This window comes from Falco peregrinus, chromosome 7 (assembly GCF_023634155.1).
Source record: "Falco peregrinus isolate bFalPer1 chromosome 7, bFalPer1.pri, whole genome shotgun sequence".
Classification (NCBI taxonomy): Eukaryota; Metazoa; Chordata; class Aves; order Falconiformes; family Falconidae; genus Falco; species Falco peregrinus.
In genome coordinates this window covers 26,012,867-26,040,318 of record NC_073727.1, presented here as the reverse complement: position 1 = coordinate 26,040,318, position 27,452 = coordinate 26,012,867, and the positions used below count along the sequence as shown (strand labels likewise).

Genomic DNA, 27,452 nt, shown 5'->3' with positions numbered 1-27,452 from the left:
TAGAAAAGCAAGCTTTTTTCCATGCAAGAGAAACGCAGATAAGTTTATTCATTTTTTTCCTGTTTTCTTCTAGTTCAGTAGGAGGAGGGGAGAAAAGGTGCTAGGGAAGGTGGAGCTGCTGAGGCTTCTGATGAGTCATCTTTAAACAGGCGTGAAAGGTTCAGTGTACAGGCTGCAACCTTTGGGGCTGAGAGCAGTGCATGGGGCAGGATGTGGTGGTCAGGGCTTGCAGTAGGAAAGCAGTGGAAGAAGAAAAAAAGCAAACCGGCAAACACCAGACCCAATGCTTTAGCTCTAAGCACTTAGCTATGCTTTGCACCACCCATGTTCCAAGGTTACCACAATAAAAGGAAGCCTTTTAGTTTTGGCTGATAGCCTTGCCTTTTTGTACTGCACTGTGTTGTCTGGGAAGGGAGGAGATGCAGAGCTGCTCATGCTTGAGAGGAGGAGCTGCATCACCCAGTACCTAAAATGGGTGAGCAGGTGAACTGGCTGGAGCTGCTATGGAACACTGCATCCAAGTATGTTGAAGTACATACACACAGTACTGGAGCATTACTGCCTCTCTCTGATTTGTATGTAAATTGTTCTTTCTTACTTCAAGGCTGCCAGTTCAGTGGCATTTTCTAAAAGGCCCTGGACTGATTAAACATACATTTAGGTTTACTTCTGGACCAGCCTTTGTTTCTGTAGCTGCAGGAGGACAGTGGGAAGAGACTTTTCATTTAGGTGTGGTAATAGCCTATCTGCCATTCTCTCCTCCCGTCTGCTAGGCACCTGAAAACACAAGTAACATATAAAAAGTCACCAACCATGGCATGATACTCAAAAAAAAATTTTATTCTGGGACCATTGCTAGATAAATACCTTCCTTCTGCCTCCTTTCCTTAATTTTTGGAACACTTGCAACTTCTTTTTTTCCCGTTTGCTAGCTGTACATCCTGCTTACCTTGCTTTTAAAGATAAATCTTTAAAGGGATTTGATTTACCGTCCAGATGAAAGCTGGTATATATACAAATCACAGTTTGCAGGCTAGCAAAGCATTTGGTTGTTTTGCAGCCGTATCAGTTTATTCCCAATCCCGCTGTTACTGTCTGTGGTCTTGGAGTGTTTCCTCCTGTTTCATTACTGCTGCTTGGGTCAAAATTCGAAGGATGCTGCTGGTCATCCCCATGCAGAGTGGATGCTGAAAGCTTGTTGCTTTGGACCGGAGCTGCAGAACATGAGTGTTGTCAACAACACAGAGTTAGAGCAGAACTCAAGTAAATGCAGAAATTCTTGCTTCTGATCTCTAAGCAGAATGTTAGAGTGAAAAGAAAGAAAAACCACACAACAAAAACCCTACAACAAGTTGTGAACGCTCAGCATAGTACTAATAGTACTAATAGAATAATAGATTGCTTAGTCAGGAAAAAGTGGTTCATGGGTGATCTTGACAAAGTAGAACAAAAACTATTTGCAGATAGTTGCAACTGTTTGCAAAAACTATTTGCAACTATCTGCAATTTTTGCAGCTCACCCCATGCCCTTTTCATTCATAGTAATGAGTGTATCAGCATTCGTTCCTGCCGCAGGAGACATCTCGGTGAAACTGAAAACTTGCTGCCCCAAGTCTACTTCATTATATGTGGCTATCTTCCCCACAACTCTGTCTTTTCTGGACCCATTGAAAGCCAAGATTAAAAGGTGTGGATGGGTATTAATTATTTGTTCCCAGTGACACTAAATTTGCTAGTGAATTCCAGTCTTGGTCTTTTTCTGAAAAATCAGAGATGCAGCTACTTAATGCCAACGCTTCAGCCACTCAAAAAATCCCCACTGAATCAAATGCTTTGCTTGCTCTCAGCCATGATATGATGTAACCCTGATTTGTATCTATGTACAGTGTGGTGTTGCCATACCACTTCTTAACCCTACGTTAACCTTTCCTACTAACTTTAGGTAAAAAGGCGAGGGTATTTTTGCTGTGTAGCTGTAATCCTGCAGTTGTTAATTCAGACACTGTTCCTCTTCCTCCTCAGACATGATCCAGGATGTTTCCGATCACATTGGTTAGCTGGCTTTGGCATTGTTTCAGGTCCAAGGGACTCTGGGCAGCTGCCAGATGCTCTCCTGCTGCTTCAGCAGAAGGCCAGAGTGTACAACTACCCGGTCTGGTCAGACTGTGTTCAGCATCCATGCATCCTGAGCAGGGGCTTGGGAGGACTGACTATACGAGCATGACATGAACCCAGAAGCAGCACAGCAACTGTTCTACATCACTGAGACAGGCTGTGGCCTAGTGCAGGGGTCCTCAAACTACAGCCCGCGGGCAGGATACGGCCCCCAGGGTCCTGAATCCGGCCCCTGATATTTACAGAACCCCCCGCCAGGGGTTGGGGGGGAACCAAGCAGCCACAGATGACTGCCTGCTACTGCATCCGCGCCGGCCCCCTGGTTAAAAAGCTTGAGGACCCCTGGGCCCTAGTCCATAGGAGAGGAAGATGAGAAGATGGAGGGGAAGGAATGGGGAAAAGAAAGCTTGAGAACATGGCTCAGGCTGCTGTCTACAGATTCTTACAAACTAGCTGAAGTCTTAGTTTATGAGGGCAATTCCTGGAGCTGACAGGACCTGCTTCAAAAACATCATCACCTTTACAGCCAAAACGGGGCTATTGCAAGTAACAGTTGCCACCCCTATACAAATAGGCCTGGCCACATGCTATAGGTCTGAAGTCAGGTTAGTGGCACAGTGCAAGTTAGATTAATAGAAAAACAAACCTTTACATGATGCAAGTCTGGATTGCCTTCTGAGAAGTACTAGTATTACTGCATCAAAAAATATAGCTATTTAATATTGATTTACTACCTGGAAAACTACTTCTTGTACTATGGGAGAACAGCTCTGCAGTCTTCTTTCTACCTTTCTGAAAGGGAAAAAAAAAAGCCACCAAACCTCACAACATGCATCTACTGTTACAGATACAGAAATTAAAAAAAATCACAAGTAAAAAGGTAGCAACAATTCATTGCAGAGTAGGTGTCCATAGTTTCACGGACCTCCTGTGTCGAGCACAGAGAAGTCCAAGCCTCTCAGCCAATCTTTCCAGCTCTGCCTCGTGTTTGACAATAGTAACTTACAGCAGGAGAAAAAGAAAAATCATCCCCTTTCTGTCACAGCTGCTTTCATTGTGTTCTATAGCATCGATGTCACTGAAAGTTTTGCACCAACTTTCCCCCTGAACTTGATTGGTTTAAAGCCAGAGAAGCCAAGTATATTTGTGTCTTAATTAATGATCCCTCCCTGTTCATTTATTTCCCCATATTTGGTTCATATCTTCAACAGTGTGCTAATGAGAATTTCTCAGTTTCCTGTGGCAAGAATAACTAGCATTTTCCTGCAGAAGGAAACTAATTAAATTGTAGTACTTTATATTCTTCACAGTATGGAAACGTACCTTGAAAGATCATTGAAGTTTTTTCCTGTTTAATTAATTTGCTAGGGTTTAGGTCATCAGTTTTTCTGCATACATTTGTCAGACTGGTAGTAGGATTTTGATATCCCAGAGAAAAGCAGCAACTTCAGGCAGGTAAGAATAGCAATCCCTAAACAAGCTTTTTAAGCTATATGAATTATGTAAGCATTACATTAAAAAGTTAGCTAACAAACAGCTGAGAAGAAAGACTTTTGTTAAAGGTTTAAATTCTGGGTTAATTCAGTTAAGAGCTGTCACTGCTGTTTTGAGATTCTCTAAAAATACCTGCAATTATAGGCATGTATCTAATCGAATTACAAAGGTACAGTCTTGTTTGGCTTCCCCACGTGATTTGTAAGCAAGCTGTGCCAACACCAGAGCCACTAATGAAGCCTGGTTTCCTACAGCTTAGGATCCTTCGTTTCCTAATTGCCTACTCCCCTAAATGCAGCTCCCCTCATATTTCCCATGATATCCCTAAAAAGCAAAAGACAGTGCAAGTTATGGTTTAAAGTTATTAACTTGGGAGTCAATGTTTCTTGTGCTGCTTGAGCAGCTGCGGTGTGACAAGGCATATGGCTTTTGAGTTGTCTGATTTTTCTTCAAGATTGTCTTACGTCTTTCTCCTTCACCTAAATGCTTTCATTACAGAGGAGGTGTTCTCCTCTTTCATATTTGGCTTAAGTTGCCTATTGCTTCGAAGGTCAAGGAGGGATTCAGAGACACAAACCATAGCTCATAAGACTTACTTTCCCAAGAAAACAGGTTATAACACACAATCCACCTTCATCTGCAGTCACATTCCTCTGGGAAACTGCAGCTTCCAGGTCATAAACTTGACGCTGCAGTTCATCAACTTGCTGCAAGGCCTCACATTTTAAACTGCACTCTTGGGTTAACTGACTTCTTATCTAAAAGGTGGTAAAAGGATTAATGGCAGCAACAAAAATTCATCATCTGACAGCTCTGCACCAAAGCAGAGGCCTAGATTTAAAGGAAAAGATCCTCACTTGCAAATAAGAGGCCATCGCTTCTTGCTGATTGAAATAATCTGTAATTACAGCTTTGCTGAACATATCCATAATCCCTCTGAATGCAAAATACAGCACAAATAGTGCAAATTGACGTTCTCATTATTGTTTAATAGGAATCTGCATTTCAGGCGTTGCTGGAGGAAGATAAAAACAATACAGAGGCCTTTTCTCACTGTTCTTTGCATGTAACCACAATTAGACAAGACCCTACCTCCATTTTCAGGGCAGAGGTATGTGGAAAAAATAGCAGCTCTTCCCCCTACTCTCCCACAGACTCTGTCATTTACTAAGTTTATATTTAAAGTTTGTTAGTGTTACTCACCATTTAGGTGCTAGCTGCAACTGGGACAGTTGTACGGCAATAAAAGCCTGCATGCTGCAGTTGCCATTTTCCTTTCTGCCGTCTTCAAAAGCTGTTGACATCTCTGATCTCTTGAAGGGTTATTTTGTAAACACAGCAAAACAGTGCAGAGCCCCATCAAAGACAGGCACCAGTGAAATCAGTGGTCTCCTGCCAGCAGCCTGAGAAATTATTCCCAGCAGAACAGCGTTTGTCATCCTGACTCTGGAAAACAAACAACTCATGCTTTCACCTTGATGCTTTAGAAGACAGAATATACTTGAGCTGATTTACATGAGAGGCATTCAGATATATTTACAAAGCTTCTTTTCTCTCTAGACCAAGAAAGCAAGGGCAAGGAGACTTCAGCAGCAAAAATAGATTGATTCATCTAGTTAAGGTCTAATCAAATGGTTGCCAAAAAAATACTTTGTTCAGGCCACACTACAGAAGCAGCACTGCACATTTCGCAGCCAAGAGCCCACTCTACCAGCTGTGCTAAACACAGAGATTGTATTTACTTGGCCAAATCAGTTTTTAAATTGAAGTAGTGAAAGCTCTACAGCCTGTTTTACAGGGAGATAATCTTACAAGTGGATTTGGTTACTCACACTAAATCAATGATTAGCAATACAGTAACAGATTTAAACTCAATATATCAGTGCAGCATAACGGCATCAGTTTAGTGAAAACTAATGCCATTTCTGTGGCCACACTGGATTAAAGCAGCTCCCAATATGTTCATTTGGTAGACCAGAATTTGGGAAACAGAGGTAAGGGCAGAGGGTTTATGTCAAATGCAGTCGATAAAGCAAAAGGACAGCAGCAGCACTAGCATCAGAGCCCCACCTGGGAAATGTCACAGGGAGAGCCAGGAAAGCAACAGGCACTGCAGATGCAGGAACATGGCTCCGGCAGAGAGGCAGAGCCCAAGGAAGGCTCCAAAGTTCCCATTTAGTCTGGTGGCAAGGACAGCAGTTACAGCCAAGGCATGGAGCACACCACTGGGGAACACCCCAACAGGGAATGAACAGCTGGCTAAAGCCTCCAGAGCCACTGAGCCCAGCTGCTTGCTGCTCTAGCTGCTGCACCCCCCAATTCCCCCAGGGGTGCAAGCATGTTCTGTCTGCGCTGTGCACCTGTTCCCACTGCACCAGCACCTTGCACAGACTCTTGGGCAGTTTACCTCTAAACCAAGGAGAATAATACTCACTTTCTAGAGCAAAGATACTGAACCAGGCTTAACAGGAAGCCCCTGAGAAGCATCAGAAACACAAGGTGCCACCAAGAGGTGGAACACAACCTTAAGCCCCCAGCAGGCAGGGCCCAGCACCGTGCCAAGGCTCATGCTACAAGACCCTCATCCAGAGGACTTGGAGGACTACAGTGAAGCTCAAACACAAAAAAAACCCTCAGATCTGGTCAGACAGCGTTAAAACTTGAGACATCCCTCCAGAAGTGCTACTGTTTTTATTTTTCAGCTCTGCATTATGAGTTTACCTGTTGTATCTCTTTTTTGTTGAAGATGGCACGTTTTAGAAGATTTTTCAGCTTCCTTGGTTTGGCATTTCACTCTCTGCTCTTTTTCCTCCATCTCTTCAAGCACCTTCTCATTGTTTTCACCTTTCATCATGCCAAGTACTTGTCACTTCTTGTATCTTCCTCTGTACTACTTCTAACAGCATTTGCTTCTACAACATCCAATCACTAAAGTTTCAGACTTAAATTGTTTTTCTCTAGTTCCCCTACCTTTTTAGCTATGCTTTTAAACCCTGATGACCACTCCACATGTCACGCCCAGCTGAGCTGAATGGGGAGATACCCAATCCCACATGCCTTGATACTGAAGATAATAAGATGTCTGTAAACAAATTCAAATTATCCTATGATCTTATGAAAGGACCACAGTCAGACCTAAACCCAAAATAAGATCTGGTTGTGGGAAAGGGAAGCACAAGAGGAGGGTAAGGGGAGGGGAAGCAGAATGCTGTATTTACATCATTGCTTGTTAGAGAGAGAAGCCTCAACAACATTCATGTGTGGAATTCATTCAATGGCAAGTAAACAAGAAGGCAGTTGCTTCCAATTTCCTCAGTGTGCTGTAATTTGCTTTCTGCAGCCAGCCTATGGTCTGCATGTGGAACTTGTTTTTAAAACATATAAACAAAGAAAGAGAGCGGGGAAATGAGCTTTCTCAAACATTGCTGTTTATATGCAGCTCATAGAGACAGCCAGTAAGTATGGCTACATTTTAGAACCTGTAACACAATTGAATGAAATGGTATTACAAGCCACTCACATCAGGTCAAACCCTCCTGTACAGCCAAGGGTTGTGGAATGGAGTCTGCTATTTGTAAACATCACCATCACAATCTATACCAAGGAAAGAAATGAGAAAGAAGAGAAAGAATCAGAAGCTGATGTCAGAAATCAAAAACAGAAGCAACAAAAGCAGCTGCTAGAAAGATGATAGATGCAGTGGGTCTTCTGGAAGTAAATTGACAGCTTGTCAGTGAAGAAAACCAATTTATCAGCCAAAGGCACGCCACTGTGGTGAAAAATCTGAACACAAATAGCTAAAAGCAGCCACAGCCAAACATTTTTCATTGGGGGGCTCTCTAAGCCTTACTGAGGTTGGAGTTTCATAGACCAGTAGGTTCAGAATGGCACAATCGAGCCATCAGATCTGACTTTTTAATATCACATTTGCCTTAATTAGCCTTGTACTGGAATGAGCAAGTTGGTTCGGCTAAACCATTTTTCCCAGAAAGGCATGTGATCTTGACTTGAAGACACTCAGACATATTGTCATTTCCCCTGTTAATCACATTTTGAAAATGTTGTTTCTAATTTCCCATTTTCAGTTTTTCCGGCCTCAAATTCTAGGCACCACCTCTTGTTATACCTTTCCCTAAGAACCCTTTAATATATCTACTATTCTCTCCCAACAAAAATATCTGTAGACTGTAATCGAGTCACTCTTCTTTTAGATAGGCTAAATAGATTGTCCCTTTCAAGAGCCCTCTGCTAGAAAGCATTTCTTGCAGCCCTCAAAGAATTTTCCTAACTCTCCTCTGCGCTTTCTCCATTCTTTCTTCATCTTTTTTAGGTACTACGCTCTGGATCCAGCAACAGTATTTCAGTATGTGGTACACAGAGCTACAAACACATTTTTAATATGTCTGCACTATTCTCCTTTTTATAAATGAAAAGATTATAGCATCCATTCTTTCCAGTACTGCACTACATGGCCAGTCATCCATTACGAACCCTGTCCTGCCCAGGGATGCGGTCACCCTGTTCTGTACAAGCCCTGCTTTCTTCTCGTTCTTCATCTACTCAGGCACTGAAATACTCCTTGGAGGAATAACCAAGTTACCAAGCTATCCCTATGATTCTGTACTCCTGCTCTGCCCACATCGTTATTCACTAAATGTGCCTTACCAAATTCACTAACATTCTTCCCCACATATATCATTGGTAAATTTTATAATCTGCAATTTTGTATTTATTTCCAAGGCATTGACAAAAATGTTGAATACTGATAGTTCCTGCTACCAACACCTGTAGACATCTGTCAGAAACCATCTTCATTTAATGAAAATAACACATGCTTCTATGTCCAAAAATCTAGCTGTCAATCCATTTGGCATTTTTATTGATCCTGCAAAATTTAAAATACAAAAGTTATATGCGTTACAAGGCGCTTCCAAACATGTATTACATCTCTAGCATTATGTTTATCTAACTTCTAATCTTATCAGCAGAATGAAATAACGTTGGTTTCACAAGACTTATTTGCTATAAAATAATGTTGCTTGGCATTAAGTATATTGCAAGGGAAGGGTGTGCTTTTCAGTTTGACTTTGAGGAATGGGCCATTTCAGCATGTGTAGCCATGTGCAGAAGTGAAAGGCAGCTTGCTGTGGCAGTGATACAGCCATGAAGGTGTTCAGGTGGAAAAAAAAAAATAATTAATTTGTTCTGGATTTAATGACAACATCCCTGAATGTTTCCTTGAAATTTAATGATTGGGTGGAAGACTAATAACCTCAGGATCTGAGATTTAAGGGTGTTTTTTTAAATCTGTGGAATAAAACGTTAGTAACATCTTTTCCTCTACTAAAACATACATCCAGCACTGTTGATGACATACATAAATGTAGTGCCTGTAGCTGTCATTTTGGTACATGATTCAGACTTTATCCAAGATGCTATATTTTTTCTCTAGTTCTCTCTACCTGCAATGGTGAAAACACTCAGATGATGAACGCATAGTTTCAATGCCGCAAAATACACATCCAGCTTCAGTAACAACTGTGTTATGCAGTTAGTTCTGAAGCCATTTCTTTCCTAGAATCACAGTAGCCAAAATCCTTATTAAACCAAGTGAGATGGAGAGGAGAATTCAGCTTGTTGCACTGATGAATTGGGACCTGTTGAATTCAGATACCTGTTTATGAAGCTATTGGTTTAGCTTGTAATTTTCTGCTTGAGATTTTGCAAGAGCTTTCCTTACAGTCATGAACTGACCCTGAAGTGAAGTCACCTCTTGTTCTCCCATCATCTTAGTATTCAGACACTTTTTTTTGTTTTGAAGAGCTTCCTGTAAACAAAGCACATTACAGAAGCAAGGAGAGCAGTGATTTTCTCTCTTTTATATAGCAGTGGGTTGCTTGAAAGGTAAATCTCTCTGAGATTTTTAGTAAAGTGGGATTGCATTGTTCCTATTTTCTGCTAAAAGCTGGACCTTTTTTTAAGGCAAAGTGAACAGGATAGACAGAAGGCATTCTCTAAAGGGGAAAAAGTAAGATAATCTTTCATGTGGGTGTCACTGCACATCTTTATTCATATGTCAACAATTCAAGTTCTTGTGTGCAAGGAAGCTCAGAGCAATGTAAAATTTGATCTTACGCATTAGAAAGACCTGTCCATCTTATTAATCCGCTTATTCCTTGCTTAACTGTGTGTGATGAAGCTTGCGTTCCTTCTGGGCAGGGTCTTTTTGTTTGTTTCAAAACACAAACACCAATGTGTATGTACATGTTACTATGTCAGACACAGATTTAGCAGCCCTCTCTCCTTTTCCAGCCATTAAACTGGAAAAAGCAAGGTCCAGGATCCTCTGCACTTGGTGTGGAGAACAGTGAAATACAAGCCCTTAGATCTTCAGGATCATTCCACAGTCAGATCCAAGAAAGCTCTGTCTGAGCAAGATGAGCTGGTTTCTAATTTAAAAAAGCCAATTTTCCCCATTTAATTTTCTCAGTTTCAGACTTCTTTTTAATCCTGTGAAGATAGCTCTTACTTCTTATTTAATTCCACAAATTTGCAATAATTCAATCCATCTTTGACTGATCTGATCAATAAAATATTCTAATGATTCAGCATCTCCCTGATATAACTGAACTAATTGTATGCACATCCAGTTTCATCTGGGTTTAAAATTAACAAGCACACAAAAAACATTTTGTTTTCACTCTTTTTAAGTTACATATGATCTATTCTGCCTTTTCTTTGCTTGACATGTGCAGCTAATTAGCCTATATAACAATCAATAACCTGTTTGTTCTATTTGAATCAGCCTCATTTAAAGCAGTGAGGCTCTTTTCTCTCCATCCATCTTCACTTCAGTTTAATTTAGTAATTTTTGTGCTTCATCTTGTATTTGTGTAATTACATTTAGAAACCTCATGCTGTGTTCTGCTTTGTTTAAGCAGATACCAATTAAAAATAAAAACCAAAAAACAACTGAGCTACCTCCCAAGCCAACAATCCAGTTCTTTTTCACTTCATGTCTGCCTGTCTTCTTTTTTATACCTTTTGGTCAGTTCTGAAATAGTTGATTTTGATACAGAGTAGTCTTCCAAGTCAACAACAGAACCAGGAGTACTATAGGCTACTCCTGCTTCCTAAACTCTTGCTTCAAGCAAACATCAGGGATTTGTTTCACACTCTTCACATTTGAAGACCACCATTATACCCATATTATAGAGGGGAGAAAGTTTAGCATTTTTACCTAAAATTGGCAGTTACAGTGAGCTCCTATAGGATCACCGAACAATAGTGAGCCTGCCCAATCTGACCATTAGTTTTGCAGAAAACATTCTACGTTTTTTGCAGAAAATTAGAGAACAGATGAAATGGTCAGGAAATATCATCTTCTTAGCATCTCTAAGCTTTTCAGAAAGCTGTGCCTTCTGAGCAGTTTGCTTCCAACAGCTCAGAGCCTTTAGCTTACACACCCACTTGCTTAGCCTGGTATTTTCATCCCACAAGAGCTGCAGCTGTTCCTACTAAGATGTTGGGAGGAGTAGACCCACAAAGATTACTTTCCCCAGGAAGAAAGTATGCTTTGGAAGTGAATACAATTGTAAAAGCATGCAACTATTTGTATTTCAGTTTTGTTTTCAAATGCTCTAATTGTGCATCTCGAAACAGCGCAGCCTTTGGCCGTAGATTTCTATTACTGTGTCTCCAGGGAAACAGGAAATGTGAGCATTGCCCAGAAACCGGGGGAAAAACAGAAGAAATTTAATCCAAAACAGCGAACAGGTAAACCTCACTGAAATGAAGCTCTGTTAATGGTGATAAACACTCTTGTGCCAAATGAGGATTCTGGTTTGTACCAAGTTGGGTAACCTGATTCACCCTAATTACAGTATCCTTAATAAGAACAAAATCAGTGCATTCATGAAAAGTATTGTCATCAGGTTTTCTTCTTTTTTGTTCAAAATAGCAGACTTCTGCCTGAAAACTGTTACAGAGGACCACTGGAGGTCCTGGCCCTCCTGGCAGAGATATCTCTGCAGAGAAGCTCTACCATTCAGTGTCAACTCACCTTTGTGTCCCATCCTAATTTTATCTGCAGCCAGGCTTTGGCCTTCCTAATTTCATCACCATGGGTCTGAACTCTGATACTCTACCTTTGTTGCCTACCCATATTTCCACTGCTTGCATTCTTTCTTTTTGTATTTTAGTCCTTCAAGCAGCTCCTTGCTAAGGCAAGCAAGGCAAAGTTTCTGCTAAATTCCCATGTGTTATGGTGGAACAGGGTAGTTGGTTTTGAAGTCTCTTTTAGTTTTCTTTAAAAATTAACCAGCTTTCCTCATCATTTTTCCCCTCTTGGCAGTTTCCTAAGGATTCTGCCTAGCAATTCCCTAAATAAGTCACAATCTCCTCTCCTGAAGTCCCAAGTCCTAGCTCTGCAGCATGATTTTAAAATCGTTCTCCTGATCCTGAAATAATTTTATAGCCCTTGCAGCCCTAGATGCCACTCACCACCAGTTTTCCCCCGTTTGTGAGAAGCAGAAGTAGGGATTTACTGTGACTGGCTCCTCTAGCATTTGCTTTTAGGATATTATCACTAATGCGGCCTAGGAACTGCCTACGCTTTCACAATGCTGTGTTCCACTTCCAGTAGATTTCCAGATGGATAAAACTTCCATGTCCACCAAGGCTTCAAAGCAAAACCACTTTTCTTAGCTCTCTATAGACAGGCCCGTCCAATTTATTCTCTTGACCAAGCAGTCTGTGACAGATTCCCCACCGCAGTCATTGATCATCACTAACGTTCCTCCCTCCTCATAGCCTTTCAGTAGTACATCTCCACGTTCATGCATGAGCTCTGTGCAGGGAATGAACTCCTTACACAAAGTACAGTTCTCACTCCTCTTCTTACCTGCTGATCCTTCTTAAACACCCTGTAACCGTCCATGATCACGGACTGCACCAGCCCACCACGTTTCCATAACTCTGCTCAAGCCACAACCATTTAACTGCATGTAAGCTCCCCACTGTCCTTGTTCACTGTCCTCTGCACACTGTCCTCTCCAAGCGGGGATGTGGAAGTCTCCCTGCAGCCTTCTCACACGTGGACTTCTTCCATTTCTACTGGTTTCTCATTTACGTCTGGGTGTCCCTATCCCCCGGGTTCACTGGGGGTGTTGAAAGTCCTTCTCACTCTGTAGACATTACAGTTACATCCTGCTTCACAAACTGCTCTGCTTGAGAGATCTGCAAGTATATTTGCTTTAGACAGAAGTATTCAGCCATTATCCATTTGATCTCATTTGTATTCACTGTCTGACTATGATGATTTCAGTACAAATTGAACTTTGCTGAGGAGGAATACGTTTGATTATAAAAGGGATTGATTTGGAAGTTGTAGCCTGGAAAGTAATTTCCAGGCTTTAGTTTATAACTCCCAGACCATCAGTTTTGGGGGCACTCTTTCAAAACATAAAGCTGAATATATTTTTTATTTTAAGTAACCCCAAATAGAAAAGAGGATTCTGTCCGCATTCTTTTATGTGACCGGCTTGCACAACAAGAAGATAAAATTCCCATCAACACATTTATCAGGCTTATTGAAACATCACATTCTCTTTCCCCCACCCAAAAAAAAAGGACAATGACAACACACGACAATGCTGACACAAGGCTGAATGTGAGTTCACATTTATGCTTCTTCAGATCTAGGTTTAACCTCTCTGATGTTCACCTGTGTAGAAAGCATTATGTTAGTTTCCCTCAGAACAGACTGAAAGCATAGTTCCTAAGTTTAGAACCAAATTCACTTCAAATACATGTAGTTATTCAGGGTCCAAGATCTGGGTTTGGCCCAACATTTCTGCACTTGGAGCATGAACACACAGTCAAAGATGACCGATTTATGACAGCCTGACAAATGAGTAGCCATTAACAGAGTCTAGTAATGGACTACCTCCATGCTCTTCACACAACTGATGTCTCAGAAACAGTATAATAACTTAAGCTATCTTCAACAAGCTTTACCTTGATATTATCCTTGTGTTCATTTACCGATGCATATATGTATTTCCTTACTTTAGACAAATGTTCTTCCAAGTCACTGTTGTTCTTAGTGGAGCTGAACTTTTTCTTCAGATCAATCATATTGTCACCTCCTCTTCTCACTTCACCGATGATTTCAAACACTCGTTGCTCAATGCTAAGGTGATAGACATCCAACTTTCCCTGCAATTATCAACAGAGCCCATAAGAGATGAAATGTGCACATATGGGAAAGCAACATTCAGAAGATTTCAGAAGTCTCTCAGCTACAACCAGATGGTCTTTCTCCGTAATTATTTTCCTAGAATCAGTGTATCAGGAAGACAGAGCAATATTCTTCTTGCATCCAGGCACTGCAAGAAATGGAATTTCAATTGTACCATATGCAGGCAACCTATTGGCAGTCCTGGGATGTATGTATTTAATGGAAGTAGCAGCATCATGGTGACAAAATAGGCTCTCTGGTGATAACTGAACTCACGCTCAAGGTTGCAAAAGAAATCACAATATTCCTGAAGTGACTATTGCCCTGGACACAGACATTAATGGGTTCGTGGACCATCCATCAATACTCTGGGGATCTGATGCAGGTGGTTACTCTATAATACATATGGTCACAATCAGGTCAGTTTTTACAGGCTCGATTGGGGTATCTTATTTTTGTAAGTAATGATATATGTCACCCCAAAGAAATCAGTGGACTACTTGAAAACAAAAGGCATTGTTAGAGTAACCAATAAAATTATGCAGTAGACATAAAGTATCCAAGAAAAATAATGCAGAATATTACAGACTTGAAGTATTATATCCAAAAAGTTCACTCCACTGTAACTAAAAAGAGCTTCCATCACTCTCTCTAATGTGGTACCTGTTCCATTGAGAATACGCCTCCTCTCTTGGAAAAGGCACGCTATTTTTCTACCAGACAGTTTTACAAGATGCTTCTAGCAGCAGGAGATAAATGATTCACCCATTCATCCACCTGGCACACTGCAGCAATTTATTCCTTTGAGTGCTACACTTGTTGGCAAATTATACAGCAGCACAAAAAAGACCAGTCAAGTACTCCCTATTATTCTGTACCTACTTTTAGATGGACACAAGTCACAAATAGGTTCTGCACTAATGATTCATATTCATCCTGTACTACTTTTCTAATCATCTCTTTGAGACCAAGATTTTCTTCCTGTAAGTCAGTGAGCTGGGCTCTGAGCACAGTTATTTCCATAATCATCCCATGGCACAGCCCCGTCATCTATCACAGCAGAGACAGAGAATGAGCAAAGCTAGGGATGAGCAAACACTAGCCAAGGAATAAATGATCCAGAGCTCTGAATATGTTATGTGGTACCTAATCAAGTAGAGCAAGAATATCTTCTTAAGTGAGTGGCCTGATGAAAATAATCCTTTAATGATACGGAATAACCCATTTTGTATATCCCTGTTCATCCCTGTTCATTTTAGAAACATTTGTTCCCTGAAAACAGTAGGAAGAATTGTGGCAGTTCGCAACCAGTATTTGAAGGAGGCAAATGCATAAGTTTCATACATAACCTCAAAATATCTGTTTCTGGTCATCAGGAAAGAAAGATCTCCTTGCTAACAGGTATGAGAATTGATAGAAGATGTGTGCCGAGGACAGAGGAGCAGAACGATTAGGGAGCAGGATTAGCAAGTCTGATTTTAGGAGAAGATCCTGTGCATGACTGCTGTGTCAGTGAACCTGGCCTCCCACAGTGTAACCTCCCCTGACTCCGGAGAGAAAGTCAGAAGAACTGTGACTAGGCTTTGTTCAGTAAGCTATGAGGTAATGCATTTATTGGAGCAAATATGCTGTCTGCTGATAAGCTTGTAAATACAGACCATGTAACATTTAATAAAAACTATTATGTGTTCCATTTGTTGATATTTGACAATTAACAAACCCTCAGAAAGGACACTCAGGTTGGCACAAATAGGAAGGTACATGATAGAACTTGAACAGATTTAAATGACAGAATTTCCATTTCACATAGGTAGGTCATTGCTAGATATAAATGTCTGGTTGTTTTCATACCACCAAACAGCATTCACAACCGGATGAACACAGCTGAGGAAAGCTAAAAATCATTCTTAGCATATTACATTACTCAAAGAAGAAATAGGCACAACTGCAGACTGTAGGCAGAGCCAACAGCACAGTATGCTTGCAAGGTTGCCTGGCACCTCCATATGCCAGATCTAAGTAGTAAATGCTAATAACTTCACTGGATTCTCACTGAAATTTTCTATTTCAATTTTTGTCGATTTTTTTGTCTTCCAGCAAACATTACTGAGAGACTTTTGAAAATGAATGCTGGGAAAAAATACATGTATTTTAGCCCTTCTGAAAAATTCTGGTGACCTTTATTCAGAGCAGCACTAGTTTTCCTCTGTTTTGGGTGGGGGTTTTTGTAAAATCGGCAAAAAGTTGGTCACATCCTAAGACTTTGTTAAAGGAAAAAACCTACATGGTTCATGTATGTTCCTTAGAGACTTCTTAGTTTTTAAACTATCTGCTATCCCAGTTTAGCTGATCGTGCCTGAACCTTTCTCATGGTTTCTACTGAGCTTGCTCTTCAGACTTGCAACAGCCCCTGTTAATTGCTTTAGGCTAGCCAGAAGTGGAACTGGGAGCAGGAAATCCCTTCTGGGATTGAAGCAGAGCCCGGAGATAGTAGGCAGCTGGCAACCCTGGGCTGCTCCCTTCAAGTACAACACAGATGAGACAGGGATTTGGTGGTGATGGGCTAGCAAAGTTGGGGAGAGAGACTCCAGTGCCCAGAGGCTCCAGAAAAGTCCTACCGGCTCCTCCTGTGTCCTTCCACCCAGCTGAAACCTCACACGTGTTTCTCATTTTCTCTCTCACACCAGCCTTCCCAAACATGTGGACAAGACAGTGAAATCAGGCAATAAGGGAGGCTGCTGACAAGACACTTTACAGAAAAGGATATAGGGGCAAAAAACTGTGAAAAGCATGAGAAAGTGGGGCAAAAAGCCCAGAGAAGAACTGAAATCTTGTAGTCAGTGATCAGGACAGATAAGAAAAAGAGCCTAGGAATGAAATCCAAAATGCAGGTGTTCTAACACTACTGTGCAAACATCCTGAAACCCAAGCATTCTTCTCCCTAGCACAGGTTTCTGTAGAAGCTGACGTACCTCTAGCAGTGGAGTCTGTGCTGATGGAGCCAAGCCTCCAAGTCAGCTAACAGATTACATGGATATCACATGATTCCACAAAACAGCATTTCTGATTTATTGGCTGGGTTTACTTCTTTAAAAAATTCTACCCACACATACCAGCTATCCTGAAAAACACAGCTGAAGTTGCGAAGTCAGGTTCTCAGAACTTGGCAGGAATTGCGCAGCTGTGAGGTAGCATACCTGGTACCCATGCTGCAGCTGAGCCTATGTGCCTGACCCACTTCTACTTTCTATCTCAGTCAATGCACAGGATTGAATTGCTCTGGGGAAATGCCTCATGAAGGAAGGGACCCATCAGCAGAAGTTTAAGTTTGAAGGTTACCAGTATATCACCTATTGTGAATATTAACTGCAGAACAGCAGACCACTACCTTTGCCTTCAGGTTATCTTTGTTTTACCAGTCCTCCTGGTATGACGTCTGGCATTGAGCACAGAAATAGCCGCCCCACAGCCCCCCTGCCTTTCTTCTCAAAGACTGTCACCATGTATCTGCACGGTGGGACCCTGTTCCAAATGAGACCACTAAGCGCTACCAACCGATAGACCACAATCACCGACCTGCGTCAGGGCCATACTGCTTTGGTTGCCACATCCCTGCACTGCGTGCGGCTCCTGAGGCAAAGCACAAAGGTGCATGGTGGCTATGCTTGTGCAGCCCATCTCCACTTCAACAACTTCCCAGCCTGACAGCCTGACTTTATTTTTTACTTAGCAGCTGCCCTCTACCCAGAGAAACCACCTTCCCCATTCTCAAAGAGTAGAATCAACACTCTGAGCATACCTGTTCTTTTGGGGAAAGTAAATGCTGCTGCTACTGGAGAACATTTTCATAAAACACGGAGCAGTCTCAAAGTTGCAGTGCTCTCTGGCCACGATGTCACAGCCCACTACGGTGAGACACTGTTGTAAAGGGCTTTTTTAAAAAGTCACCTAGGAAAACAAAATAAGAAACCTTGCAGGTGGCCTGAGTCACAAGAGTTGCTATATATACAGCATCTATCAAAATGGAACATGATCACCTTATTGTAAATAAAATGCCTCTGCAATATTAAAATGAAGCAAAAAGAAAAATATTCAATGTAAATGTTTTTGCCTAATCTACAATTTCACTGAACTAATGGAAAACAGATTTGTTAGCTTTTTGACTGATTCTAGCTATAATGTTGGGGTTTTTTTCCATCTGAAGCTAAAAGAATTTTTGGTAGAGAAATTAAATTACCAACTCAGAAACTTCCTGGGTTGCAGTTGGGCCCCATCATCCCTTCTCTTAAGAAAACATGTTGTGTGTTTTTTAACCAGGAGTGGTCATATTTCCATAAATATTTTATTTAAATTTCACTGGGGAAAAAAAAAAAAAAAACAAACCCACCTAAAACTGCTTCCTAACATCATGCTGGACCCCTGATTTAGCAATGACTCAGGAAGAAGAGTTCCCACTACTGAATCCGTGAATAGTCCTGCAATCCTGCATTGCGGTTGCATATAAACCTCCAGCCCCAACTCATCTTCACATTATTACAGTCCTGAGAGCTGAAATAAACCTGTCAGAAGGCAGTAGGGCAATACACAAGTTTGCTGCCAACGCTGCTATTGCAAACCAACATAATCTGAATCTAAGCTCATAAGCTTAAGAAATGTGTTTCTTTTTTAGGTCACTGATTGACAAGAGCTTTAATAAATAAAGCTGTAAACATGATTTAGCTGTTGCTTAGATAGAAATGCAGAATACGTACCTCTGTATCTGATTCTTGGTAGTTTTCCATCAGCCTTTGAACAAATGCCTGCACTATCTATGGTTGTACAACTGAGAAATTTTCTTGCATTACCCTGTGTTTCCAGAGCTCTTCAGGTACAGAGGAAGAAGCAAAGAAAAACAAACAAACAAACAAACTCAACAGAATAAAACTACACATCAGTGGGTACCACTGTCACAAAATATTGATCCTTCAGTAATCCCTGGGATTTGATGATGGGTACGCTTTATAGCTTAGGGTTTCTCAGCTTTCCTAAAATGTTTACCACAAAAAGTAAATGTCATTGCAAACAGATTGCAAAGGCTGTGTTGAACTGCAATATCAAATTCGTTCCAGTATCAAAGCCAAAACGCAATTTTGTTATGGACCAGTCCTGTCAATAACGGCCTGGCCCACAATTGTGTACTGGAGTTTTCTGAAAATATTGAGTAAAGAACGTGGCTTTTGTGTGAAACTGAACAGTTCTGTGCACTGGTCATTGCTGCCTGCAACCACATCCAGTGGCACTAGGACACGTTTTTCTTCCCTTTTATTTCCACTTTTTCTTTGTTTTACTGTTCGTGCCTGTGAATACCCAAATTGCCCACACCTATGCAGTAATTGTACCAAGTAAACACCCAACATACTAAAAAGTCTGGCATTTAAATTGCACTACTAGGCCTAAGATATTAACACTCTGAGACAGAGTAGAGAAGTAATTTCCTATCAGTCTCTTTTCAGGCTGCCTGCAAACTGCAGCATAGTATTCAGCCTTGTTTGCACAATCGTTTTTTCAATGATTATGGCTAAACATTCAATGTATAAAGAGAAAGTGAACTCAGATTTAGGGAATCTGAATCTGTTGAACAGACAGAATAAGCAGGTCCTTGCAGAAAGGTGTATGGTGTCCCAGTACACAACTCTGCACAGCTTCCCCTTGATGTGTTTCTGGAATTTCTCACAATGGGCTCTCCAGAGCAGAGGAGAGTTTCCTGAGGGTAAGCCCTTTTTCATCAGTGATACCTTCTCCACAATTCAGCCAGCCCCTGGCCTCCAAACGAGCGCACAGGGAAGTGGGGAGCTGAGAGCAAGCATGCTCTCCTGTTCACATGCAGGGCAAATCTTTGCTGCCTTTATGCATCAAGGCTACTTTTCCCACTCAAGACTGGGGCTCCCACACTTCCCAGGAAGGGTATTTTGATTGATTCTCCTTACCAGTGGGGAGATTGCTTTCATCTGGCTCTTCAGACATCACTAGAGTTGTTTCCTGGATAATTTTCTTCTGCACATCATGGACCATGTCAATTTCTAGGCTTTCCAGAAGCTTTTGAAGCTAGAATCAAGTTTGATACTTAGCTCTTACTAACTTTCTACATTGCTTACAAAGCAACTCGCCAGCTAGCCAAAACTAGCAGACTGAACCAAAGCAATTCTCTTTCTGTTCTTCTCTAAACACAGTATTTTCAGATACTGTATCAAGGTCAATACCATTTGGGGGTGACCATATGCCTAGTGCTGTGCCACAAACACTCTGGATAGAAGCAGATTCCCCTGCTGCTCTGGGCCCTCCCAGGACACACACCTAAGTCCACGCAGCAGAGGTGCTGTTGCAGAGCCTCCCAGCCACATCTGCCAAACTTTCCCCCGTGACAGCCTCCACAGGCCACCACTTCATTTACCAGAAATTGTAGGAAAACGTGATGTTGTGTGGTCACAGAATGACAGAATGTTCAGGGCTGGAAGGGACCTCTGGAGATCATCTCATCCAACCCCCTGCTAAAGCGGGTTCTCCCAGAGCAGGTCGCACAGGATCATGGCCAGGTGGGTTTTGAATGTCTCCAGAGGAGACTCCACAGCCTCTCTGGGCAGCCTGTCCCAGGGCTCTGTCACCCTCAAAGTAAAGACATTCTTTCTCACATTCAGATGGAACCTCCTGTGCTGCAGTTTGTGCCTGTTGCCCCTTGTCCTGTCACTGGGCACCACTGAAAAGAGTCTGGCCCCATCTTCCTGACACCTGCCTCTAAGATACTTACCTGCATTGATAAGGTCCCCTCTCAATCTTCTCTGCTCCAGGCTAAACAGGCCCAGCTCTCACAGCCTTTCCCCTTAAGGAAGACAGTCCCTCGCAATGCCCCACATAACCCTCCCTTTAGCTGGTACACTTGCAGTTCAATTTCTGATGCTCCTCTGGGGGCAAGTATATGCCAAGCACTTATAACAGGCTCTCCAAACTCCTCCTCTGTGCCCATTTGTCTGACCATGGCTTTCATGGCCAGGTACAGGATATCTGTGCTAGAATCACCAAGACATGAGTATTTCAACACATTCTCTCTCAAAATCACTGTTTGCATTTACTGACCTTAGACCTTAACTTTGCTTTTTCTTCCCCTGCCCCCATTCCTAACCTGTGCAGAATCTGAGTCTCAGCTCACCGCATTAACCCAACCGACCTGCAAGTGGGACAGGACACTCTCTTCTTCACTGCTCCTGCCTTATTACATGGCTCAATGATTTCTCCAAGTTTATAATAGTACAAAACTAGAACAGTGGGGAAGGAACAAGAGGTGAATCAGATAAAGAGGGGAGGTCTGATCACTGGTAAGAACTTGTCTATCACCATTGTTGAAATAGACCAAGAAATTCCCTCCACCCCCTCCCCCTGCTCTCCTTTGCATCAGATCATGGGTTTGCCAAGTGTTCCTGAATGCTAAGTGCTGAGGCAGATGAACACTTTGCTCTTAGAAGCCATTAGCAAGGTATATATACCTCATTTCGTTTTACTGCTTTAATCATGCTGCCTTTTAAACCCTTGATGCCATGACACAAAGGTTAGCATAGAGCTCAGAGCGGGAAGTAGGGAGCTCTTATCTGTGGAAGGGGGTGGGTGGGGATATGGAAGAGGGAAACACTGTGGGATTTTTGAGTACAGTAAGTTTGGTAGTTTGCCTGCTAGGAAGGAGCTGTTGCAGGTGCCGCTACAGAATCTTCTCCCACTCAAAGGCCAGTGTAAGCAAAGCCATGGGCAAGGAGCTCACCTCTCCTCCCAGGAGGCAATAACTGCTAAGCCAGATCTCGGGCATCAAAACAAGAAAGCTCTGGGCATGGAGAGACTAGGAGAGACTGAGGTTGGGGCTCTCCTGCCCAGCCCCATGGTGGAAGCACAAGCTGTTGCTTGTTCTGCATGGACAACTTGCACCCCTGACTCCCAACCCTCCTGCAACCCAGTCCTGCTCTGCCCCAGAGCTGCTCCCTTGGCAGAGTTTATAAATTAGTTAGAGGAAAAGACCATGGGGCCCCAGCATTGGACTGTGCCCACTCTGATCTGGTGGTAATGCACGGGAGGTGACACTGGGATACAGACAAATGGAGGCCAGAACAGAGCAGATCTGATACCAGCTATTTACACACACACACACACACACACACACACAGACACAGTTATTCTGTGACGGATTCAGGCTTGTCAGACTCAAGTGCTTTGGCCTTGTAGGGACAGGCCCACTGAGCATTGCTTCCTCCGTACTCTGTCGCATGACAACAGTGTTATGCAGTGCCTTCAGGCACAGATTTCACCCTTGCTGTGTCATCTTGCTCTTTCACTTCCTTTCTTGTAGTTTCCGGGAACGAGGCTTTTTCAAAAGTGATGTTCCATTTTCTGCTTTCAGAAGGGCCTCTCTGATGGAAATCTTCCAATTTTCTATTCTCGACTGCTCAAAGTTGAGCCAAGTAGGAGGGTTAGGAAGAATTCTACTACAATTCATCTAACAGGCTTCCAGAATTTCCATTTATTCAAGTACTGTATTTAACATTGTTTATGCAGCCTGAAATGCAGAGGTGGGTCACACAGCTGAGAAGAATGCATTTGGAAAACATCATCAGCAAACAGTTTGAATAGACTTTGAAAGAGGGGAAAAAACAACTGTACTGAAACAAAGAAACAAAAGGTAGCTCTCAAGCCTTTAGAGAAAAACATGAGTACTAGGTTAATTATAAGCAAAAATAAAGGAAGGTAGAAATAAAAAAAAAAATTAAAAAGGCAGATGAAATGGGGGGACAGGAGGAAAATGGATGGAGAAGGCAAAGACTTTTTTTTCATCTTTTCAGTCTCTCTGGAATATTTTTACATCCAAGGTTACTTACCCATATTGCTCGCAAAACTCTTTGTAGAGGGGAACTGTATTGATATCCTCAGTCCTCAGCTTGAGTCAGCCTCATTCTGCCTTTAATATTTCCCATTGCTTCCATAGTATCAGAAAAGATCTCAGCAAGTTAAGTGACATGACCGAGTCATGATGCCTCAGCAAAAGTTTGCACATCTTTTTGCTGTTCTGCAACCCATTACCACTTGAGTCAACCGCTTCTGCCCAGTTCTGCTGGAAGTCACAGGGAAATGTCTTGCTTCAAAAAGCTATGACAAATATTTCACATGATTTTCTTTGCTTAATATCATCTCCTGAGATACACAGTAAGACAAGGCATGCAACAGGCTATTGTGCAATCAGAACTTGCAATGGGGCCTTACATCAGTGTCCTTCAGAGCATGGCACAGGAAAAAACCAGCCTACCTTTGGATTGCAATGAGTGCTCATATACAGCAGAGATGGGGGTAAAACTGCACAGAAGTTAAATCCTTTGGGTTATTGCTGCTTTCCTCAAGTGAATAGCTTCAACAGCAGCACTCTCTGCTTGGTCTCTACTAAATGTACTGTTACAGAAATCAAACTCTTAGGTCAGATCTTGAAAGAAGCAGACCTTAAAATAACTAAATTTGTCCTTTCTGCTCATTTTACCTTACCTTACAAATCGATCTGCGTGTCTGTTTTCCATCACAAACAGTCTGAATCTCTGCCTGTTCTTTGAACCAAACCTTTGTGTATTTTCTGGCAGTCTTCAGGTGCCCCCACCAACATTCCTAGCACCATAGAATCATAGAATGGTTTGGGTTGGAAGGGACCTTGAAGATGACCTAGTTCCAAGGCCCCTGCCATGGGCAGGGACACCTTCCACTAGACCAGGTTGCTCCAAGCCCCATCCAGCCTGGCCTTGAACACTTCCAGGGATGGGGCATCCACAGCTTCTCTGGGCAACCTGTTCCAGTGCCTCACCACCCTCACCGTAATAAATTTCTTCCTAATATCTAATCTAAATCTGCCCTCTTTTAGTTTAAGGCCATGCCCCCTTGCCCTATTGCTACAAGCCCTACTATTCCTCACATACACGTCCACAACACAAGTACTCAGGGAAGTACAGCCTGGAAGTACCTTGCCTCTCCTTGACTAGATTCAATCTTAGACAATGGCCAGCCCGTTCCTTTCCCCTTTGCACCAAGTAGCTCTTGATACAGAAAGAGCTGGACCTTCGCTGGGGTGTGGGAAGAAGTTGGGACAGTCTCTGATTTCTCCAGAAGTCTGGTGATACTAACAGACCCTCCAGGGGCATCTATCATATCACTAGGGTTTCTCTCAAGAGCATTCAGGATTTATGGGAGACAAATTGTTCCTTTTGCTTCTTACCAGATGGTCAAGAATAGGTGAGGTTATTACAGTATACCTTAGGTCTAGGTCACTTCTGTTCACAGGGATTTGGTTGCAAAAACTGATGGGAGTCCCACATAGAAGCTGTACAGTCCCAAACGGACTGAGTTCTCAGAGGTACCTGCTTGCAAGGCTTGACAGTCAGCGTGATCTCCCACAGCACAGCTGTAGCTGTTCTGCACTACATCCTCCATCAGAAACTGCATTGCCATCAGCTCCCCATGAGCAACTCTTCGATCTGCATCCTTGAGGCTCACAGGCATGGCTGAAGAGGAAGGGAGAGTCTCTGAAGGTGTGCCATACACAGCTTAACCGGTAACAGCGAATCTCGGGCTTTCTATGTTATAAACACAAATGGATTTCAAGCTTTTAGCACTAAGGCCCTAAAACACATATGCCCGTGCATAAGAATTATTTGATTCTCTATTTCTAGCACACTAGGAAAATGATAAGTATAGGTTAATTATCAACAAAAATGCTCTGCTCTGCTTGAAGATCAAATGTGAAGTCAATGGTAAGATGAGCTTTTGGACAGAAAAGGGGGAGATGTTTTTTGTTCACTTCTGTTCTTTAAAAAAAAAAGACAGGAAGCAAGATAGCATTAGTTTGTTTTCCTCCTGCATCCTAGATTCATCTTGTCTTTATGTCTTTGGACATAAGCGCAAGGCTGCTGTGTCACTGTACCTGCATGTTGTAATTTATACTAATTGTGTTGTTGATGGCGACTGGAAAAAATCCTCCATCCATTAGGAATGTCCTCCAAGGAAAATGCACAAGCGCCTAAAAGAATAGAGATGACTGTTCATAAATAAGAACAACATTCAATTAGTTATGAGAGTCCTATGTAATCTGATCAGGAAAAGTCAATTCAGAGGCCCAGCTGCTATTTGGTATGTGATACACTGCTCTGACTTTGAAAGTAGGCCATGTATTAGAAAAGAGAGAAGCATCTATTATCCTTCCTTGGGAAAGAAACAGTAAGATTCTTTCCAGAATACATTTCCTACCAAGATGCTGTGCTACTTCTGCCTCCACAGAATAGCTCCCATGTCCTTACCTACCTATCGTCAATCATTTATTCCTGGTTCTATCTCAGAGGCATCAGGACATGTTATTCATCAAAGACATCCAGATTTTGCATGCCAGCACAAATCCTGTTTCTCAGTCATGCTACGAAGATTCTATCTATCATTGTCACCTAAATCAAAGCAGGGATGGCAGAAAACGATATTCCTATCGCTCATGTTTGGGAAAGGCATTATTAAAGGTAGTATCTGATATTGAATAATTAGCAGGATGGCATTAAAATGAGGAAACATGAAGTTAGAATGATTATTTAAAGCTACCTATTGCCTTGGAACATGCTAATATCACCAGCAAGGCTCATCTTTACTTTCCTTAACACAACATCAGCTTTTATTGCTGGTGTCATTCAAGGTGCCTCTTAAGCACATAGGTATGTAATTTGGCATTATGTAACTCTGTGTGATGTCATATCTAAGAAAACCACTAGACCTAAATATTTGCACAGAACCATGACACACTCACTGGGCAATCAAAACAGCTGCCAGGTAATGAGGGAGCTCAGAAGGTTAATTACCCTAAACTGAAAGTTAGTAGAATCACCAACATCTATCATGCAGAATAATTTCATTTTGGTGACATCAGTGTGATTACATTACACCTCAAATCTTAATTACTCACTTCTGTAGAGAGTGTTTACTAGAATTCCTAGTGGTGAATCAAGTTAATAAACTGTGATCATGAGATTTTTTTCAATTAGCTATTAGTGTTAGGTTCTTTGCAGCATTGTGGGGAAGGAGTAAGCACACCGGCAAGAAGTGCAGAGGACCTTATTCTCCAAGGAGCTCAGCGTAAATGGAGGAAGAGTGCCTCTGAGGGTGTACTTTGCTCACCATGCAGCTTTGAGGATCCAGAAGCTGTGGGAGCCTCAGCTACGAAGCAAATGCACTCTGAATCACAGAGTTACTCAATGGAAGCAACACGTGGTGTGTCATGTCTGTAACACTCTGGTAGGCTGAAATGTTCCCCGAGGACAAAAATGTCTCTCTGTAAAGGAATCAAAATGTTTGTATTAAAAAAAAAGTAAGATGACTTCAAAATTCTCCAAATGGTCTATATCAAAATTACCTGCACCTCATTATAATCCAACATGGTAGCGACTGATAGGGATAGCAGCAATGACAATTAAAACAAATAAACACAAATGTTAATGATGTAGACGCATGTGTGAAAGGGCCACTGGCTGGGGACATTTACAGCAAAACATATGTCTATGCTAATGGAGCGGGATGCTCAGGTAGCTAATAGACTAGATAATAAATAATTCAGGAGCTCTAAGGCTTGCTATTCCTGATATTAGGACAGCTTCCTATACAAGGTGGGAGAGACACTAAAGCTTTTCAAAGTTTTCAAAAGTGCTTGTGAACTTTAGAACCTAAGTTACAGGATACTTGAAGTTGGAGTTGAGCTAGGTTTAGCAACACTCCCCACTGATTTTCACGTGACCAGGTCTCACCTAGCAAATGCACCTAGCCTCACACAGCAATGCATGTGACACCAGAGCCCAGCTAAACCACAGGAATGCTATTCCAACATGGTTGTATAGCACTTCTGGGACCCAGCTGGCTCCTCATGCTTGGATTGCATTGTGCTGTGCAATCCCACACCTGAAGCTACTTTTTACTACACTTTATGCGTCATGTAAATACATTACTCAACCAAGTTTAGGCATGACTTTGTCATTGCAGCCTCTTTGTCACCCTCAATTCTCCTGTGCTTCATTCACATGCTTTTAAAACAAAGAGCCCCTGTTCAACCAGAGCTTGAATATAAAGAAGCAATCTAGACTGCAACCCTTTCTGTAGCTGCACATCCTCCTTTGAATGGCAACTCTAAGACAAGGATCTTGTTCTTTTGTTTTGTCAGACACACATAAGTGCTTTTAAAAATGACACAGAGTTTGCATCAATCACAGGACTAACAGAGGAATTACAGGGACAAATAACAGCTTCCAGGATCAAACTTGGCAGAGAAGTTCAAAAGAGATTAAATGTGATTTAGTGTCACACTGTAAGCCCTGGTGCAGAGAAAATGGAAATTAATTTCACTGGCCATAAGGAACAAGAAAGATGAAGCATCTGATAATACTGCATTTTTTCTTACTTTCTGGTAGCACACAATTCCTCATCTGAAAAAAACATTTCCCTCACCAGTTGCCTTTACAGAATTTTAATCAGGAAAAATAGAAGTAAAAGCACAAGGTAGTTTTATCTTCTTGCGAGTCTCCAGAAAAAC

The 27,452-nt window shown here is 42.0% G+C and overlaps 1 long non-coding RNA gene across 5 annotated transcripts; it reads right to left on the bottom strand.

Moving 5' to 3' along the window:
* Positions 1 to 101: 101 nt before the first annotated feature.
* Positions 102 to 26,189, bottom strand: LOC129784922 (uncharacterized). Of its 5 annotated transcripts, none has more exons than XR_008748192.1 (4): positions 26,051 to 26,189; positions 22,741 to 24,914; positions 17,649 to 17,797; positions 102 to 13,827 (listed from the first exon to the last, which is right to left on the bottom strand). It is a non-coding gene; the product is annotated as an uncharacterized LOC129784922 (long non-coding RNA). The 5 variants fall into 5 exon arrangements; XR_008748193.1 differs by lacking the exons at positions 22,741 to 24,914; positions 26,051 to 26,189 and adding an exon at positions 18,601 to 20,341 and having other exon boundaries at positions 102 to 5,055; positions 6,331 to 13,827; XR_008748191.1 differs by lacking the exons at positions 22,741 to 24,914; positions 26,051 to 26,189 and adding exons at positions 18,601 to 18,710; positions 19,816 to 20,341.
* Between the last annotated feature and the right edge of the window lie 1,263 nt (positions 26,190 to 27,452).